This window comes from Acinonyx jubatus, chromosome B1, assembly GCF_027475565.1.
Source record: "Acinonyx jubatus isolate Ajub_Pintada_27869175 chromosome B1, VMU_Ajub_asm_v1.0, whole genome shotgun sequence".
NCBI lineage: Eukaryota > Metazoa > Chordata > Mammalia > Carnivora > Felidae > Acinonyx > Acinonyx jubatus.
In genome coordinates, this window is record NC_069382.1 from 91,787,005 (window position 1) to 91,806,556 (window position 19,552).

The 19,552-nt window shown below is 37.4% G+C and overlaps 1 pseudogene; it reads right to left on the reverse strand.

Annotated features, from left to right (window-relative positions):
* Positions 1-18,413: 18,413 nt before the first annotated feature.
* Positions 18,414-19,139, reverse strand: LOC106986466 (60S ribosomal protein L19-like; annotated as a pseudogene).
* Between the last annotated feature and the right edge of the window lie 413 nt (positions 19,140-19,552).

Here is a 19,552-nt window from a genome sequence, read left to right on the forward strand (position 1 = left end):
AATTTGAATTCTGCAGTAGTTGAAGATATATTAGCCTAAACCTTTTTTTCAAATAAGGCTGATACCCGTCTTTCCAAAAGAAATATAATAGAAAATCTCATGGTTTGTTTGTGCCTTGGTTACACTCATATCCTTGTTAAGCATTTTTCAAGGAAATAGATATTGCTAACATTTATTCTGCTTAGTTGATAAGTGAGACACAGGGATTTTTTTTTTTACATAAAAATATGGAATCTCTGAATTTGGGTCTGCATCTATTTTCAACAAACTGAATAGAAACAGGGGCAGCTGTGTGGCTCAGTTGGTTAAGCATCCAACTTCAGTTCAGGTTATTATCTCATGATTTGTGAGTTTGAGCCCTGCATCTCAGAGCCCACTTTGACCCTGTCTCTCCCTTTCTCTGTCCCTAACCCCGCTCTCATGCATTCTCTCTCTCTCTCTCTCACACCCACAAATAAATAAAAAATAAACATTTTTAAATAAATAAATAAGAACAAATGTAAGGACAAAAGACAGAATCAAATGTTAGCAAAATCTACTGTTTTTCTGTGACCTTGGTAATGATCACTCAAATATTCAGTAATATAGCTTCTTTTTAGTGAAATGACTATAAGAATACTAAGTTTTGAAAGTCATGCTTTGTATAATATTGCATTGTCTTTCATAGTGTATTTTTCTAATTTGGCTAACAATATCATATTTCTTAAGATTATTTGCAGAAAAAAATTAAATTAAAGGTGAGATATGCTTGCTATCACTTTGTAAGACTCTATTGTACAATCAGGCACAAAGAAACTATTATTCGTTCCTAGACATTATGGTCAGCTAAATAAAGTTGTGTGCCAAATGAAATGCATTCTTGAAGGTAGTGTGAAGGTTGAATAATATGCTGGGTTTTTTCTCCAGATATAAAGAAGTGAAAAAGTCAGTCAATCACTTTTTAAACATTTCCTGTAGAACCAAAGCCTGAAGTAAAATAATGTTATAATCAATTATAGCTATACACACTTTATTTGTATATAAAACAATCTATATAATATAATAATGCTTAAAGAAGTATCAGTGTGTGTTGTCAGAAGTGAAGTGCCTGCCTCATGCTCACTGGCTACTGGCTTTCCTTACACACATTTTGAGAAGACTTCCCTCTTGCTCTTCCTTCTCTCTTGGTCTTTCTAAGATGGAGGGGGCACGTGGGGATTGAGGAGGCTCTACAACTTTGTTCATCAATCCTGATTATGATTTATGTTGATTCTTCTCAAAATGTATCACAGAGTCATGACTACAAACTTTAGGAGATTTTCATAGTGACGGTGTTATCTAAACATGCTTTTATGTTCATCTACCTCTCAGTGCTTTTCTTGTAAAATGTTTTACCATTTTTATTCCAAGTTATATAAAGGTGTTTTTTTTTCCCCACGTGGTGTCCATGGCTTTGAGGAGCACATATAAAATTCATTAATGAGAATCTTTGTCATTTATATTTTGCATAAAGCTTGATTGTGTTCTTCAAGACCAAGAATGTGATTGTGAAAGTAATATGCAATGTCCTGAATAAAGCTGTAAGTGTTACTGAATAAATGAAAATATATTTATCTGCCTTAAGGCTCTTCAGTGTTTATTTAACAAATATGCATGTAGATATCATACAGTATATGTTAGAGGTATTACTGGGGACAAGGCAAACACAGACTGTTTTGAAGATGTCCATAAAACACTTTATTCTTCTACATAAAGATATATATACATTTACATATATGTCCTCAAAGGGGGTTGGTGTGCTTCTCCTAATAAGTCAGAAAGATTTTCCCTCTGGGTAACTGAGTTTGAAAGGTGACAATCAGCAGGTAATCATGCAGGTGGCGGAGGAGGAAGTGCATCCTGAGAACGAAAGGAAATAGGAAACAGAGCAGCGTTGCAGCCACAGGTCAGCTTTCGCAAAAGTAAAGGAATGTTAAGCCGTGGAGGAAATTCAAGAGAATAAGAACAGTTTGGAGTTAGTATCCAAGTATATTGTGGGAAGAAATAAAGTCATAAGATGTGACCAGATAGCCTACCGTGCTGTCCTGGAGTGTGTGAATTTTATTATGTAAACTCTACAAAAAAAAAAATAAATTTTTCTCAAGAGTTCAGGACAACTGATTATTATATTTTAGGGAAAAATAGATATATAGTTTTACTGGAATGCAGATATATTTTAGTAACTGTATAGTAGACAGAGTGGAAAGTTTAGGGAGACCTCTTTGGAGAATAATACCATTGTTTATGTGAGAAATTATAGCAGATTTAACTAAGACGGTAGTAGTAGAAATACAGAGGGAAGGATAGAATCAAATCATATTTAGTAACTAAAATTGAGAAGATATATTAGTTGATTACACACAAGGAATAAAGGAATGTAATAATTTATGGCATTTGGAATTGAGATATGAGCAATTGGTGTCATTACCAAGGGAAGAAATAGAGGGTGGAGGGCATTTTTTTTTCATGAATTCAAAGAGTGAGCGAAGACAGAGTGCTACATGTCTGTGTGGATGCTTCGATGAATTTTAGTGCTGTGGGAGCATTAGGGAACAAGATTATGCCCACATGTGGCATTGCCTTTGCACGAGTTAGCATCCATAGGGGTTAGGAATTGAAGGATTAGGAGTCTGAGGATGAATTAATTATGAAAATGTTGACTTTGGGATGTTAGTGGAACTTCTAGTTAAGGATCACCAGTTAGTATTTGCTTAAGGGAAGCAATTTACAGTACTGAGTTATGTCAAGAGAATAGGCTTTGTCGTCACCCAAACCTATCCTTGAAGGTAAATTGCTCTTGATGTGACCTAGTTATTTAACCTCTTTGAGCCTCAATTTGCTCATCGCTGAAGAGAAAACAAAGTAGCACCTAGCTCAAAAGGTAATGTAAGGGCCAAATAAGAAAATGAGTTGGAAGTGCTCAGGTGGTATATAGACTTCTAGATCATAGATTTAGACCACAGACGGTTACTAATTCATGAATGGTCATCATCATAACTGTGTTCTGAAGTCAGGAAAGGATATGAAATTATTCAAAGAGAATATGGGTTTACATACCTGCCAAAGGAAACTTAAAAGGACAAAATAAATAGAGTTAGAAGAAAAGTAGTTAAGACATAAGGAACAACAAAAAAGAGAGAGAGACAGAGAGAGAGAGCAAAGAAAGAAGGAACTAGTAAAGAAACTGCTTCACAGAAAGAAATTTTATAACTGTTCAAATTGCCTGATTCCACACAGCAGGCAAACAATAAGAGTACTGAAAAAAAGGAATTCAGTAAAAGGAATTAAGGGAACACTAGAGTCATTTGCCAGTGGATTGCTTTGAATGGAAATCAGTTTGCTGTGTATTAGAGAGAGAATGGATAAAACAGAATGGGTGATGAGTGGAGTCTCTTTTGTGAAAGGACTAGGTTATAAAAGAGAGAAAAGAGATAGGCGATGACTATAGAGAGGCACAGAACTGAGATGTGTTTCCACAAGGATTACATAAAGGAAAGGTTGAAAATACAAGAACGTAGGATGATGGTACTAAGGGAAAAAGAAGGATAGATTAGATAAAGATCACAAGTGGGAGCAATAAACATGAAACTAGCAGGAAGAAGAACTGCTAGGTTGACCTATGATAGCTTTATAATTTTGGGAAGTTCACTAACATTGACCTCACTTTTTTCCCTCTGAGGCAAATCACTGCTGAGTTGTGGGTTAGAAGGACAAGAGGCTGAATAAAGTCATTGTTGCTCCGCCAGTCTCAGCTTATATAAATGTACTTTCATATATTCAAACTACCTTATTTTGCTCTTAAAAATCTACAGAATAACCAGGATATCTGAGAATTTCTTATTTTGCAGATTAGCTCTCTTTTCGGATCTTTTTGGATCTTATCCTGAGAAGAGGAAGCCAATGACATGAATCATTTACCATAATTTTGAATTAGCCATTTAAGATTTTCCCCCCCAGTTTCATAGACTAAAAGACTTTATTTTTGTTTTCTTTTTTAAAGTTTATTTATTTTTGAGAAAGATAGAGTGCAAGTGTGGAAGGAGAAGAGAGAGAGAGGGAGATACAGAATCTGAAGCAGGCTGCAGGCTCTGAGGTGTCAATACAGAGCCCGACACGGGGCTGGAACTCATGAACAGTGAGATCATGACCTGAGCTGAAGTCCAGCGCTTAACTGACTGAGCCACCCAGGTGCCCCTAAAAGACTATTTTTTTTTTTATTTTCAGTTGGTATTAAATTATATGGTGAACTGAATACATTCAGGAAGCCTAAATTCAACTTTTAATAAAACAGTAATACTCATTTTACAAAAATAAGATAATTGATTAATGAATGTCAATGTTTTCCTTGGTACGTATTCTGTAATTGTGAACATATTTTGTGTTTATTCACCTGGAATTTTAAATAACATTTTTCAATGCTTATTTATTTTTCGGAGAAAGAGATAGCGCAAGTAGGGGAGGGACAGAGAGAGAGGGAGACACAGACTCTGAAGCAGGATCCAGGTTCTGCGGTGTCAGCACAGAGCCCGACGCAGGGTTCAAACCCACAAACTGCGAGATCATTACCTGAGCCAAAGTCGGCCACTTAACCTACTGTGCCACCCAAGTGCCTCAATAACATATTTTAATAAGATCATGTTGATTGAGTTAATAGCTGATCTTATAAATAAAAGTAGAAGAAAGGAGGTATCTTATGTTGAACATCATGTGTTCATTAATATTTCCAAATTTATGTAGGCTAAAGATGAGCATTGAATTATTGAGACATACAGATTGGAGACTTCTCCCCACTGCACTCTAAATAAGTAAAATTATAAAATATGTTGAGCTAAGTAAGCAAAAATGAAACATGGTATCCAGAAAGACTTAGGAGAGAGCATAAAATAAGTTAGAACGGTTACTAGTGTGAAAGGAATCCTTTTGAACTTCTAATTATAACCTTTTATTTCTATGCAATCCGAATTCTGCCAACAAATCCATTAGATGCTTCCCCGATTTATCCTAGGACATGCCCCCAGACTAGAGCATGGCTGTAATCTTCTCTAGCAATTGTAGTACATGTGTTTTTGGAAAGAGTTGTAAATGTCAGCCTAAACTCCTCCATTAAACCAACACTTTCAAAAGCAAATTTGAATTGAAATACTTATTGGACTTGTCAGTTTTTGGCTTTAAGAAAATAAAAAAAACTCTGTTTATAGCTACTTGTCTGTAGTTCTCCAGGTATTTTCCATATGTCATTTTTTGTGTGTCACACCCAGAGATTTATTTTTGTTTGCTATACCTATATATGTTTTGGAAATACATTTCAATGTTCATTGATAATAATAAATAAGATAATTATTTAAAAAATCACTTGAAATGCATCCTTTCTTTGAGGAGTTTAGAATTTATTAAGGTATATAATTAACATCCTAGAAAGCCAATGATACAACATACACAAACACATACAACTACAATAATAGACATTTTTTCAAAAAATTAGTTTATTTTTGAGAGAGAAAGAGAACATGAGTGAGAGAGTGGCAGAGAGAGAGGGAGACACAGAATCCAAAGCAGGCTCCAGCACAGAGCTGTCAGCACAGAGCCTGATGTGGGGCTCGAACTCATGGACCATGAGATCATGACCTGAGCCAAAGTCCATGCTTAACTGACTAAGCCACCTAGATGCGCCTACAATAATAGACCTTTTAAACAAATAAATAATAGCTTCCATAGCCTAAGTAAGTAGTAAAGTATAAAGTTTAAACGACAAAACTTTACTGTAAATATTAACCCATTGTGCACAATGAAATAGTTTGTGATAAAGTTGGATACTTAATTCTCTTGATAAGGGCAATGAGATATGATTTGAAAATTCAGGAATTATCAGGTAGATTGTATTCGTGATGTCCTTGGCTTTGCTCATTCTAGCAATGACTAAGAAGACACATGGAATGGATATTTAGAAAGTAGTAAATATATTTGATTTCCAGGAACAAAGTTGTGGTGGTTTTTCTTCTGCAGTGGTACTACAGCTCACTGTGGATAGATTCGTGTTAAATGGAGATGTAAACACATTTGCTTTCAGCTTTGTATTATTGCTCATTCATGCCCCAATTAAAAAAATATATATAACATCAATCCATGTGGGTTGCTTTTATAGACTCTCTACCTCATAATATATTAAAAAGCAAATAATTTTTTAGGTCACAAGAAACAAACTTAGTAGTTATACCTTATTTGCTTTGAGCTGAAAGATTTGGGGGCTGGTGCAGGCCGAAAAGCTTTAACCACCAATGAAAATGTTCCTGGTCTGGAAATCCAAACTCCAAGTCATCAGGATGTGAGTTTGATCTGACTCACCTCACTGCACCCACCCACAATGCCATTAACTCACCACCTAAATGACCGAATTAGAAATATATACCAGTAAAACCTTGGATTGCTAGTAACTTGTGCTGTGAGTGTTCTTCAAGATGAGCAAACATTTCTAATAAATTTTAACTTGATAAATGAGTGATGTCTTGCTGTACAAGTAGTAAATGACGCTAAATGTCACATGATCACAACTGACCCAATGGTTCTTGAAATTCGCATTGATACTCAAGTGCTTTGGATTACAAACATGTTTCCAGAATGAATTGGGCTCTCAAAGCAAGGTTTTACTGTATCTAAACTCTGTGTTTAAAAAGTCTCTTTCCAGACAATCATTTCAATAGATGATACTTGTATTCTCATTTAGAGCTTTAATTTCCCTAACATGTGACTTCATCAAATCAATAGTCTTTATAAAATTTTCATATGACAAATAGAAATAATTTGGTTTATTTATTTTTGAATTATATTGAGGCCTATGAAACTTTAAAACTGTGCTTATATTCACTATAGCTGTCACTATATGGCTTTTCTGAAGCTCAGTTCCTGCTCTGCTAAGCTTTTTTTTGGTCCACAAGTGAAAAATATCTCCAAATTCTGGGTTCACATCTGAATTTTCTTCTTTGCAGAATTTTGACCCCTCAATTCCTCACTACATTGGAAATCCTCTGTATGCCTTCCAAAATATATTTCTAATCCATTTTCCAGCTCTCCTGGTTATGCTCTCATTGAGCTATTTTTAATGTGACACTGATGAACAGTCAGCATACAACTAGCTTCCACTAATCCAGACATACAGTCAACTAAATGTAGGTTGTGGCTCTATTTTATACAATGTCGAAAATTTGGTGACAATAAAGCTACACCAATCAGTCAGAAAAATAATCATGGTATCTAGGGATATTAAATAAGTTATAAATATTTAAGATTGTAGTAGAAGCCATTATCATACACTCTAAAAATATAATAATTAAAGTTTAGAATCATTGACTATTTTTACAATGAGGAAACTGATGTCTATAGGGGTTAATTGTTTACAAGAACTCACAGACTTAATGTCAATTACTGAACTGAAATCTAAGTTTTTATTTCATTTATTATTTTTATTATATAATAGCACGGCCAAACAAAAATCCACAATATCATGGAGCCTAAAAACCTTTTGGAATAACTCTTTAATTTTACAGATAAGGAAAACAAGACTCTGAGCAGTTCATTTGAGCAAACAAAACTAGAATTTACATTCCCAGTTTCCCATATCAGAGCTTGTTTTTCTGCATCCATAGTACTGAAGAGCAAATATAAATTGGGTTCTCAAGATTTTTTTTTCAATAATAACTTCATGAAAAAAATGTGTTAATCCTAATACAAGTGTCATTTAAAATAATTAAGGAAATTTTATGTGGACCAATTGTAATAAATAAATAACTTGAAAGAGTGGGAAAAAAAAGAACAAAAGGACAACTTGATAATGAGATAATAGTACACACTGCATGAAAGCCAGTTAATTGAGGGTTTGTCATGACCAGTGAATGCTACTTGTAAATCCTCTCGAGAAAATAATAGCCTGCTAAAAGAAGAAAAATAATTAAGAGGAAGAGATCTCAGAGAAGTATAAATTAGCATATTTTTGATCTATGCATTGTCAAAATATAATGGTCACTCTTAGCTCATAACAGAAGAGAACATATATAAGTGGACTTATTAATTTAATAAAATTTACTACTCCAAAATGTTCTAGCTATCTCAATCTACCTTTCCTTATGTATATTAGGTCATCTTTTTTTCTAGACAGCTCATCAAGGGTTTCTTTTCAAAATTATACCCCTGTAGAGAATGCCATATCTTCACTTTTCTTGAGAATCCCCCGGAGTTAGTGCTTTTCTGTAACAGCATTCAGTATGTTAGAAAATTTCTTGGAATTCAAGAATATTTACTTAAGTCAGTTTATTTTGTTTTTAGTTTATGTTGAGCACACTTCTTAACATATCATTTTCACTGCATATTAGAGTTTTGCTAGTCATGTCCAATACTGCAGAGGGTTGGATTAGGTATCACTTACTTTGTATTGGACAAAGTAAAGCAAGCATTAATTTTCAAACTTTTATATTTACAACCTTTTATATTTTACATTTCTAACCAAGACTCTAATACTATTATGCAAAAAAGAATTTGTAATTGTTGTTAGTGACATGTCTGCTTCCTACAAATGTCCTCATTTCCTATTAGGAATTATATAGAAATTTTGTGCCCGATTGGATATGGTAGGTTAGAAGGATCTATTTTGGATCTATCTAGGATCATAGTGCAGAGCATTTTGTGAGGTAACTTGGATTCAGTGAAGAGCTTGTTGCTCTGGGCCACACCTACAGTGGGGATTCTTTGGGTACTGAAATTACGTATGCCATGTACAAATGTAGTAATTAGAACAATGAATATCTCCTGCTTTCTGAGTTCCACGGAGCTGAGTATGAGATGTACTTTGGTCAAACTCGATTTACTGCCTTTCTCACTGGTGTTGCACAGTGGACTCTGGCAGCTTCAGAAATAAGAGTTAGCTCGGAATCATATCCAAACCTCTAAAAAAGTCAGTATCCATTTCTTTTTTTTTTTCAATACATGAAATTTATTGTCAAATTGGTTTCCATACAACACCCAGTGCTCATCCCAAAAGGTACCCTCCTCAATGCCCATCACCCACCCTCCCCTCCCTTCCACCCCCATCAACCCTCAGTTTGTTCTCAGTTTTTAAGAGTATCTTATGCTTTGGATCTCTCCCACTCTAACCTCTTTGTTTTTTTTTTCCTTCCCCTCCTCCATAGGTTTCTGTTAAGTTTCTCAGGATCCACATAAGAGTGAAAACATATGGTATCTGTCTTTCTCTGTATGGCTTATTTCACTTAGCATCACACTCTCCAGTTCCATCCACGTTGCTACAAAGGGCCATATTTCATTCTTTCTCATTGCCATGTAGTACTCCATTGTGTATATAAACCACAATTTCTTTATCCATTCATCAGTTGATGGACATTTAGGCTCTTTCCATAATTTGGCTATTGTTGAGAATGCTGCTATAAACATTGGGGTACAAGTGCCCCTATGCATCAGTTCTCCTGAATCCCTTGGGTAAATTCCTAGCAGTGCTATTGCTAGGTCATAGGGTAGATCTATTTTTAATTTTCTGAGGAACCTCTACACTGCTTTCCAGAGTGGCTGCACCAATTTGCATTCCCAAAAACAGTGCAAGAGGGTTCCCGTTTCTCCACATCCTCGCCAGCATCTATAGTCTCCTGATTTGTTCATTTTGGCCACTCTGACTGGCGTGAGGTGATATCTGAGTGTGGTTTTGATTTGTATTTCCCTGATAAGGAGCGACGTTGAGCATCTTTTCATGTGCCTGTTGGCCATCCGGATGTCTTCTTTAGAGAAGTGTCTATTCATGTTTTCTGCCCATTTCTTCACTGGGTTATTTGTTTTTCGGGTGTGGAGTTTGGTGAGCTCTTTATAGATTTTGGATACTAGCCCTTTGTCCGATATGTCATTTGCAAATATCTTTTCCCATTCCGTTGGTTGCCTTTTAGTTTTGTTGGTTGTTTCCTTTGCAGTGAAGAAGCTTTTTATCTTCATGAGGTCCCAGTAATTCATTTTTGCTTTTAATTCCCTTGCCTTTGGGGATGTGTCAAGTAAGAGATTGCTACGGCTGAGGTCAGAGAGGTCTTTTCCTGCTTTCTCCTCTAGGGTTTTGATGGTTTCCTGTCTCACATTCAGGTCCTTTATCCATTTTGAGTTTATTTTTGTGAATGGTGTGAGAAAGTGGTCTAGTTTCAACCTTCTGCATGTTGCTGTCCAGTTCGCCCAGCACCATTTGGTAGAGAGACTGTCTTTTTTCCATTGGATGTTCTTTCCTGCTTTGTCAAAGATGAGTTGGCCATACGTTTGTGGGTCTAGTTCTGGGGTTTCTATTCTATTCCATTGGTCTATGTGTCTGTTTTTGTGCCAATACCATGCTGTCTTGATGATGACAGCTTTGTAGTAGAGGCTAAAGTCTGGGATTGTGATGCCTCCTGCTTTGGTCTTCTTCTTCAAAATTACTTTGGCTATTCGGGGCCTTTTGTGGTTCCACATGAATTTTAGAATTGCTTGTTCTAGTTTCGAGAAGAATGCTGGTGCAATTTTGATTGGGATTACATTGAATGTGTAGATAGCTTTGGGTAGTATTGACATTTTGACAATATTTATTCTTCCAATCCATGAGCAGGGAATGTCTTTCCATTTCTTTATATCTTCTTCAATTACCTTCATAAGCTTTCTATAGTTTTCAGCATGCAGATCTTTTACATCTTTGGTTAGATTTATTCCTAGGTATTTTATGCTTCTTGGTGCAATTGTGAATGGGATCAGTTTCTTTATTTGTCTTTCTGTTGCTTCATTGTTAGTGTATAAAAATGCAACTGATTTTTGTACATTGATTTTGTATCTTGCAACTTTGCTGAATTCATGTATCAGTTCCAGCAGACTTTTGGTGGAGTCTATCGGATTTTCCATGTATAAAATCATGTCATCTGCAAAAAAGACTTCATCTTTGCCAATTTTGATGCCTTTGATTTCCTTTTGTTGTCTGATTGCTGATGCTAGAACTTCCAACACTATGTTAAACAACAGCAGTGAGAGTGGGCATCCCTGTCGTGTTCCTGATCTCAGGGGAAAAGCTCTCAGTTTTTCCCCATGGAGGATGATGTTAGCTGTGAGCTTTTCATAAATGGCTTTTATGATGTTTAAGTATGTTCCTTCTATCCCGACTTTCTCAAGGGTTTTTATTAAGAAAGGGTGCTGGATTTTGTCAAAGGCCTTTTCTGCATCGATTGACAGGATCATATGGTTCTTATCTTTTCTTTTATTAATGTGATGTATCACGTTGATTGATTTGTGAATGTTGAACCAGCCCTGCATCTCAGGAATGAATCCCACTTGATCATGGTGAATCATTCTTTTTATATGCTGTTGAATTCGATTTGCTAGTATCTTATTGAGAATTTTTGCATCCATATTCTTCAGGGATATTGGCCTATAGTTCTCTATTTTTACTGGGTCTCTGTCTGATTTAGGAATCAAAGTAATATTGGCTTCATAGAATGAGTCTGGAAGTTTTCCTTCCCTTTCTATTTCTTGGAATAGCTTGAGAAGGATAGGTATTATCTCTGCTTTAAATGTCTGGTAAAGTTCCCCTGGGAAGCCATCTGGTCCTGGACTCTTATTTGTTGGGAGATTTTTGATAACTGATTCAATTTTAATGGTGATGGGTCTGTTCAAGCTTTCTCTTTCCTCCTGATTGAGTTTTGGAAGTGTGTGGGTGTTTAGGAATTTGTCCATTTCTTCCAGGTTGTCCAATTTGTTGGCATATAATTTTCATTGGATTCCCTGATAATTGTTTGTATCTCTGAGGGATTGTTTGTAATAATTCCATTTTCATTCATGATTTTATCTATTTGGGTCATCTCCCTTTTCTTTTTGAGAAGCCTGGCTAGAGGTTTGTCAATTTTGTTTATTTTTTCAAAAAACCAACTCTTGGTTTCGTTGATCTGCTCTACAGTTTTTTTAGATTCTATCTTGTTTATTTCTGCTCTGATCTTTATTATTTCTCTTCTTCTGCTGGGTTTAGGCTGCCTTTGCTGTTCGGCTTCTATTTCCTTTAGGTGTGCTGTTAGATTTTGTATTTGGGATTTTTCTTGTTTCTGGAGATAGTCGGGGATTGCAATGTATTTTCCTCTCAGGACTGCCTTCTCTGCTTCCCAAAGCGTTTGGATTGTTGTATTTTCATTTTCGTTTGTTTCCATATATTTTTTTAATTTCTTCTCTAATTGCCTGGTTGACCCATTCATTCTTAGTAGGGTGTTCTTTAACCTCCATGCTTTTGGAGGTCTTCAGACATTTTCCTGTGGTTGATTTCAAGCTTCATAGCATTGTGGTCTGAAAGTATGCATGGTATGATGTCAATGCTTGGATACTTATGAAAGGCTGTTTTGTGACCCAGTATGTGATCTATCTTGGAGAATGTTCCATGTGCACTCGAGAAGAAAGTATATTCTGTTGCTTTGGGATGCAGAGTTCTAAATATATCTGTCAAGTCCATCTGATCCAATGTGTCATTCAGGGCCCTTGTTTCTTTATTGACCATGTGTCTAGATGATCTATCCATTTCTGTAAGCGGAGTGTTAAAGTCCCCTGCAATTACCACATTGTTATCAATAAGGTTGCTTATGTTTATGAGTAATTGTTTTATATATTTGGGGGCTCCAGTATTCGGCACATAGACATTTATAATTGTTAGCTCTTCCTGGTGGATAGACCCTGTAATTATTATATAATGCCCTTCTTCATCTCTTGTTACAGCCTTTAATTTAAAGTCTAGTTTGTCTGATATAAGTATGGCTACTCCAGCTTTCTTTTGGCTTCCAGTAGCATGATAAATAGTTTTCCATCCTCTCACTCTCAATCTGAAGGTGTCCTCAGATCTAAAATGAGTCTCTTGTAGACAGCAAATAGATGGGTCTTGTTTTTTTATCCATTCTGATACCCTATGTCTTTTGGTTGGCACATTTAGTCCATTTACATTCAGTATTATAGAAAGATACGGGTTTAGAGTCATTGTGATGTCTGTATGATTTATGCTTATAGTGATGTCTCTGGTACTTTGTCTCACAGGATCCCCCTTAGGATCTCTTGTAGGGCTGGTTCAGTGGTGACAAATTCCTTCAGTTTTTGTTTGTTTGTAAGACCTTTATCTCTCCTTCTATTCTAAATGACAGACTTGCTGGATAAAGGATTCTCGGCTGCATATTTTTTCTATCTAGCACCCTGAAAATCTCGTGCCAATTCTTTCTGGCCTGCCAAGTTTCAAAAGAGAGATCAGTCCCAAGTCTTATAGGTCTCCCTTTATATGTGAGGGCACGTTAACCCCTTGCTGCTTTCAGAATTTTCTCTTTATCCTTGTATTTTGCAAGGTTCACTATGATATGTCGTGCAGAAGATCGATTCAAGTTACGTCTGAAGGGAGTTCTGTGTGCCTCTTGGATTTCAATGCCTTTTTCCTTCCCCAGTTCAGGGAAGTTCTCAGCTATTATTTCTTCAAGTACCCCTTCAGCACCTTTCCCTCTCTCTTCCTCCTCTGGGATACCAATTATGCGTATATTATTTCTTTTTAGTGTATCACTTAGTTCTCTAATTTTCCCCTCATACTCCTGGATTTTTTTATTTCTCTTTTTCTCAGCTTCTTCTTTTTCCATAATTTTATCTTTTAGTTCACCTATTCTCTCCTCTACCTCTTCAATCCGAGCTGTGGTCGTTTCCATTTTATTTTGCATCTTGTTTAAAGCGTTTTTCAGCTCCTCCTGGCTGTTCCTTAGTCCCTTGATCTCTGTAGCAAGAGATTCTCTGCTGTCCTCTATACTCTTTTCAAGCCCAGCGATTAATTTGATGACTATTATTCTAAATTCACTTTCTGTTATATTATTTAAATCCTTTTTGATCAGTTCATTGGCTGTTGTTATTTCCTGGAGATTCTTCTGAGGGGAATTCTTCCATTTGGTCATTTTGGATAGTCCCTGGAGTGGTGAGGACCTGCAGGGCACTTCCCCTGTGCTGTGGTGTATAACTGGAGTTGGTGGGCGGGCCGCAGTCAGACCTGATGTCTGCCCCAGCCCACCGCTGAGGCCACAGTCATATTGGTGTGTGCCTTCTCTTCCCCTCTCCTAGGGGCAGGATTCACTGTGGGGTGGCGTGGCCTGTCTGGGCTACTTGCACACTGCCAGGCTTGTGGTGCTGGGGATCTGGTGTATTAGCTGGGGTGGGTAGGCAAGGTGCACGGGGGGCAGGAGGGGCAGGCTTAGCTCGCTTCTCCTTAGGTGATCCACTTCAGGAGGGGCCCTGTGGCAGCGGGAGGGAGTCAGACCCGCTGCCGGAGGGTTGGCCCCACAGAAACACAGCATTGGGTGTTTGCGTGGAGCAAGCAAGCTCCCTGGCAGAACTGGTTCCCTTTGGGATTTTGGCTGGGGGATGGGCGAGGGAGATGGCGCTGGCGAGCGCCTTTGTTCCCCGCCAAACTGCTCTGTCCTCCCCGGGCTCAGCAACTCTCTCTCCCTTTGTCCTCCAGCCTTCCCGCTTTCCCAGCAGAGCTGTTAACTTATGACCGCCCAGATGCTAAGTCGCACTTGCTGTAGGAACACACTCAGTCCAGCCCCTCCGCTTTTGCAAGCCAGACTCGGGGGCTCTGCTTGGCTGGCGGGCAGCCCCTCTGCCCCGGCTCCCTCCCACCAGTCCGTGGAGCTCGCACCGCCTCTCCGCCCTTCCTACCCTCTTCCGTGGGCCTCTCGTCTGCGCTTGGCTCCAGAGACTCCATTCTGCTAGTCTTCTGGCGGTTTTCGGGGTGAATTAGGCAGGTGTAGGTGGAATCTAAGTGATCAGCAGGATGCGCGGTGAGCCCAGCGTCCTCCTACACTGCCATCTTCCTGTTTCCAGTATCCATTTCTTGAAGTCTGGAGTTTTTATTTCTTTTTGGTTCAAAAATACCCATTAGAGGGGCACCTGAGTGGCTCAGTTAGTTAAGCATCTGACTCTTGATTTAGGTTCAGGTCATGATGTCATGTTTTGTGAGATGGAACTCTGAATCAGGCTCTGTCTGCACTGACAGTGGAGTCGGCTTGGGATTTTCTCTCTACCTCTCTCGCTGCCCCTCCCCTACTCTCTCTCTTTCTTTCAAAATAAATAAACTTTTTTCTTAATTTTTAATTTTTTGATTGTATTTTTTATTTTTCAAATTTATATCCAAATTAGTTAGCATATTGTGCAACAATGATTTCAGGAACAGATTCCTTAATGCCCCTTATCCATTTAGCCCATCCCTCCTCCCATCACCCCTCCAGCAACCCTCAGTTTGTCCTCCATATTCATGAGTCTCTTCTGTTTTGTCCCCCTCCCTGTTTTTATACTATTTTTGTTTCCCTTCCTTTATGTTCATCTGTTTTGTCTCTTAAAGTCCTCATCTGAGTGAAGTCATATGATTTTTGTCTTTCTCTGGCTAATTTCACTTAGCACAATACCCTCCAGTTCCATCCACGTAGTTGCAAATGGCAAGATTTCATTCTTTTTGATTGCTGAGTAATACTCCATGGTATATATATACCATATCTTCTTTATCCGTTCATCCATTGATGGACATTTGGGCTCTTTCCATACTTTGGCTATTTTTGATAGTGCTGCTATAAACATCAACATGAATACATTTAATAAAATACCCTTTTGAATGTCTTCAGGTCACCTCAGAGGAAAACAAAAGGCAAGTTATTGCTCACATTTGTGGTTTTATGTCAGTATACCAGTGTCTTCCCTCAAGCTAATTAAAGTATTTTTTATTTAACGATCCTAAATATAAGAGTTGAATCAGATCTGAGAAATGAATGGATCAGAAATTCTGATTTGGTGATTCTATCTTGCCCCACAAAGGCTTTACATTTCTTCACCTATTTATGCTAAATGATACCTGGCCTTTCAGTGTTTTTATTGAATCTTAAAATTTGAATTTTCACACACACACACACACACACACACACTCACATGCATGCACACACACATACATTATTAAAAAAAAAAAAGAACATGGTCCCTCAAGTTAGCATTTTGAAGGCAAAATTTCTGCTAAGTTCCTTCATTTGAATACTGAATAAGTTAAAGTTATGGTAATAAAACACACACACACACATACACACAATCTCATTCCTAATATATTCTTTAGCACTTTTAAATAATGTAAGTCACCAATTTCCTGAAATTCTATTTACTTAAAACCTTTACTACATTAGTTGATAACCTGTTGGAACAAAATAGGGCATCTACCTGGAGTCTAGGTAGCATAAAATGCTTCATTTTATTCAACACTCTGTTAAGAATGAATGCAAACTCTTTTTTTTTCTGTCTTTATTACCAAGACTCAAAATCTTAGTAATGTCTAATTAGTTTAGCTTCAGCCCAAACTCATGATTCAGATAGGAAAAGCCAAGTTCCTTGATTCATAGTCTACATATATTCATGAATAAAAAATGGGGAAGGAGTAATTCCCCAAAAGTCTCTTTTTGTCTAAGAACATTCACTGGATGCAAGATGCTAAAGTTAAGGAAATTAATTCAGTCCCATATAATTAAATTAAAGAAAACTCCCATTCCCAATTGAACAAAGCTACTTGAATTCATATTAATCCCTTCCTTTAGTCTTCTGATTACCGTAGTAGAGCTTTCTCTCTTCTTACTGAAGGCTAGGCCCTCCTCCTGAGGTCACGGTCACAATCGCCTCACTTCCTGTCTCTCAAAATTTACATCATCAACTCTTCTTTTCCTTTTTTATATATTCAAGCTGTTTCTCAACTTGATTTTTCCCATGCTACTTAAAACACTCAAATTTCACTCCCTTAAAAAATTCTTTTTTTTAATAAAACCTCCTATGAAAGCTACCTACATAATTCTCACCTCTTACACAAGCAGCTACACTTGCTGCTTCATTTCTTCACCTTCACTTGTCCTCAATCTAGTTGAGAAAACAAAAGTAATCAAGAGGAACAGGACAAGAAGAAAACAGAGGCTCCTATTCTATTTAGTACCTCAGTGGAGGTCTGTTGAGCCTTCTGAACTGTTGATTTAAGCAATTAGGATTTACTTAAGTAACAGGATTTTGGTACCCTAGAGTTATTCCTTGTAGACATTGGTATATAGCAACAGGGAAATTAAGAATATTTTAACTGCACCCAAAAGTTCTCCCAACTGTCCCCATAATAACTAAAAAAAAAAAAAAAAAAAAAAAAGTGATGAAGCTCAGTGAGAAGAGAAGCCGACAAAAGTGAGAAGGAAATCTGGCAAGGGCAGATAAAACAAGGGGGCTAGCCAGATGTCAGAGACCAGATACTTCCCTTGCACACTTTTGGCTTCTGCAATCTTATTTGCCTTCCACATGCACCAACTGCCTGAGTAGCACCACTGATAAGTGCCCCCTCCCATTTTTCTTTTTTTCCTGTCTAGCCCCTACAATCCCAGCCATAAAAGGAGATCGATGCCAAGATTGAGGGCTCAGCCTTTGGATGTGACTCCACCGGACCGGCAGCGGTACAGAGTAAACAGTCTTTTCTGATTCCCCGAGTGTGTGTGTGTCGCATGTCTCTTCCTGGGAGCCGAGTATTTGCTGTGACAATAGCACCTGCTGATGTTAGAAAAATTCTGCTTTTAACAAAAACCCTTATGGGCTTACTATGTTACTAACCACGTAATTGAAAAGATAATAATTAACTGAGTCTTATACTGCTTATAATTGGCAAAGTTAAAATTATAAATCAACAATCTAGTTTCAGAGCATTTGTCTTTATCACGACACAAGTTTACTAGTATGGGATTTAAATAAATTTTACTGGGAAATTTTTATGGAAAGATAGGTAACAATGCCAATACAGATAGTTAGGCCAATATTTCAGCAAGGTAGTTTGGCTATATCTATAAAAATTTTTAAATTTTATTTCATTCAAACCATAAATCCTTGTTAATGAATTTATCCTAGTGATACGTGGCAAAGGTACACAAAGATACTTATGTACAGTGATAGCCACAAAATAGCACTTTTATAATAGCAAAAAGGAAGGAAAAGAAAAAAAAATTACATGACCATCATGTAAATGATGGGGCTGGTGAATCTGCATGTGGAATATTAGGCAGTTACTTAAAAAGTAAACAATGTTAAAAGAACCACAAAGTGTTGGATATCTTCAAATATAGCAGTTATATATTCTTGACTTTATATTTAATAGATTATATAGATTATGAAATATATAGATACATAGGATATTTTAATACTATTAACTATATCTGAAGGTAATAATATTAGGAATTGAGGGTTTCAAGGACAAAGATGATGTCTATTTTTATTTTTGTCAAATTCGACACCCAATCGACTGAGCCACCAAGGTGCCCCTCACCATAATTACTTCAATAATTACTAGTTTACATAAAATATTTTTTTTTGACAGATAAAGATTTGTTTTATTGAAGAACTGATCTGTGTTGCTGCCAAAACCACTATGTACAGACAACAGAGAGGAGATTTTATTTCTTGGTCTCTTCCTCCTTGGACAGAGTCTTGATGATTTCCTCCTTCTTGGCCTGGAGCCTCTCTTCACGGCGCTTGCGTGCTTCCTTGGTCTTAGATCTGCGGGCCTCCGCCTGGTCAGCCAGAAGCTTCTTGCGAGCCTTGTCTGCCTTCAGCTTGTGGATGTGTTCCATGAGAATCCGCTTGTTTTTGAACACATTACCCTTCACTTTCAGGTACAAGCTGTGATACATGTGGCAGTCAATCTTCTTAGAATCACGGTGTCTTCTAAGCAGCCGGCGCAGAATTCTCATCCTCCTCATCCAGGTTACCTTCTCAGGCATTCGGGCATTGGCAGTACCCTTTCTCTTACCCATGCCCATATGTCTGCCCTTCGGCGGGCCAAAGTGTTTTTCCAGCATCGAGCCCGGGAATGGACAGTCACAGGTTTCCGGATGATCAGCCCATCTTTGATCAGTTTCTGGATCTGCTGACGGGAGTTGGCATTGGCGATTTCACTTGTCTCATTGGAATCCAACCAGACCTTCTTTTTGCCACAGCGGAGGACACTGGAGGCAAGCCTCTTCTGAAGCCTGAGCATACTCATGGCTGCGGCCGCAGCGCCTAAAGGAAAGAACTCTAAAATATTTTTTCTAATTCAAGTTTAAATTTATATTGGAAATGTTTATACCAAGTTTGAACTATATGCATAATGAACTATGAAAAATTTATTTAAACAAAAGCATCTTGAATTACCATAGAAAGCACTTTCTCCAAAAGAAACTGAACCTGGCATAAAGCCCTTAGAAATGTTCATGTAAGTTTTTGCGTTGGACACCTGTACCACAGATAGCTAAGATACTTTCTTCAAAAGAACCTTGTCGTTTTTATTCTGACATGTAACGATTTAGGAAGTCATTACTCCACCTTCACAACAAGAAATAAAGCTGAAGAAAATGAAAATCAACAATTCTTCTTAGATCCATCAGAGAACAGTGGTCAAAGGGGAAAATCACTGTCCAGAAAACTGGAGAAACAGAGGAATACAGCAGCGTACGAGGTACAG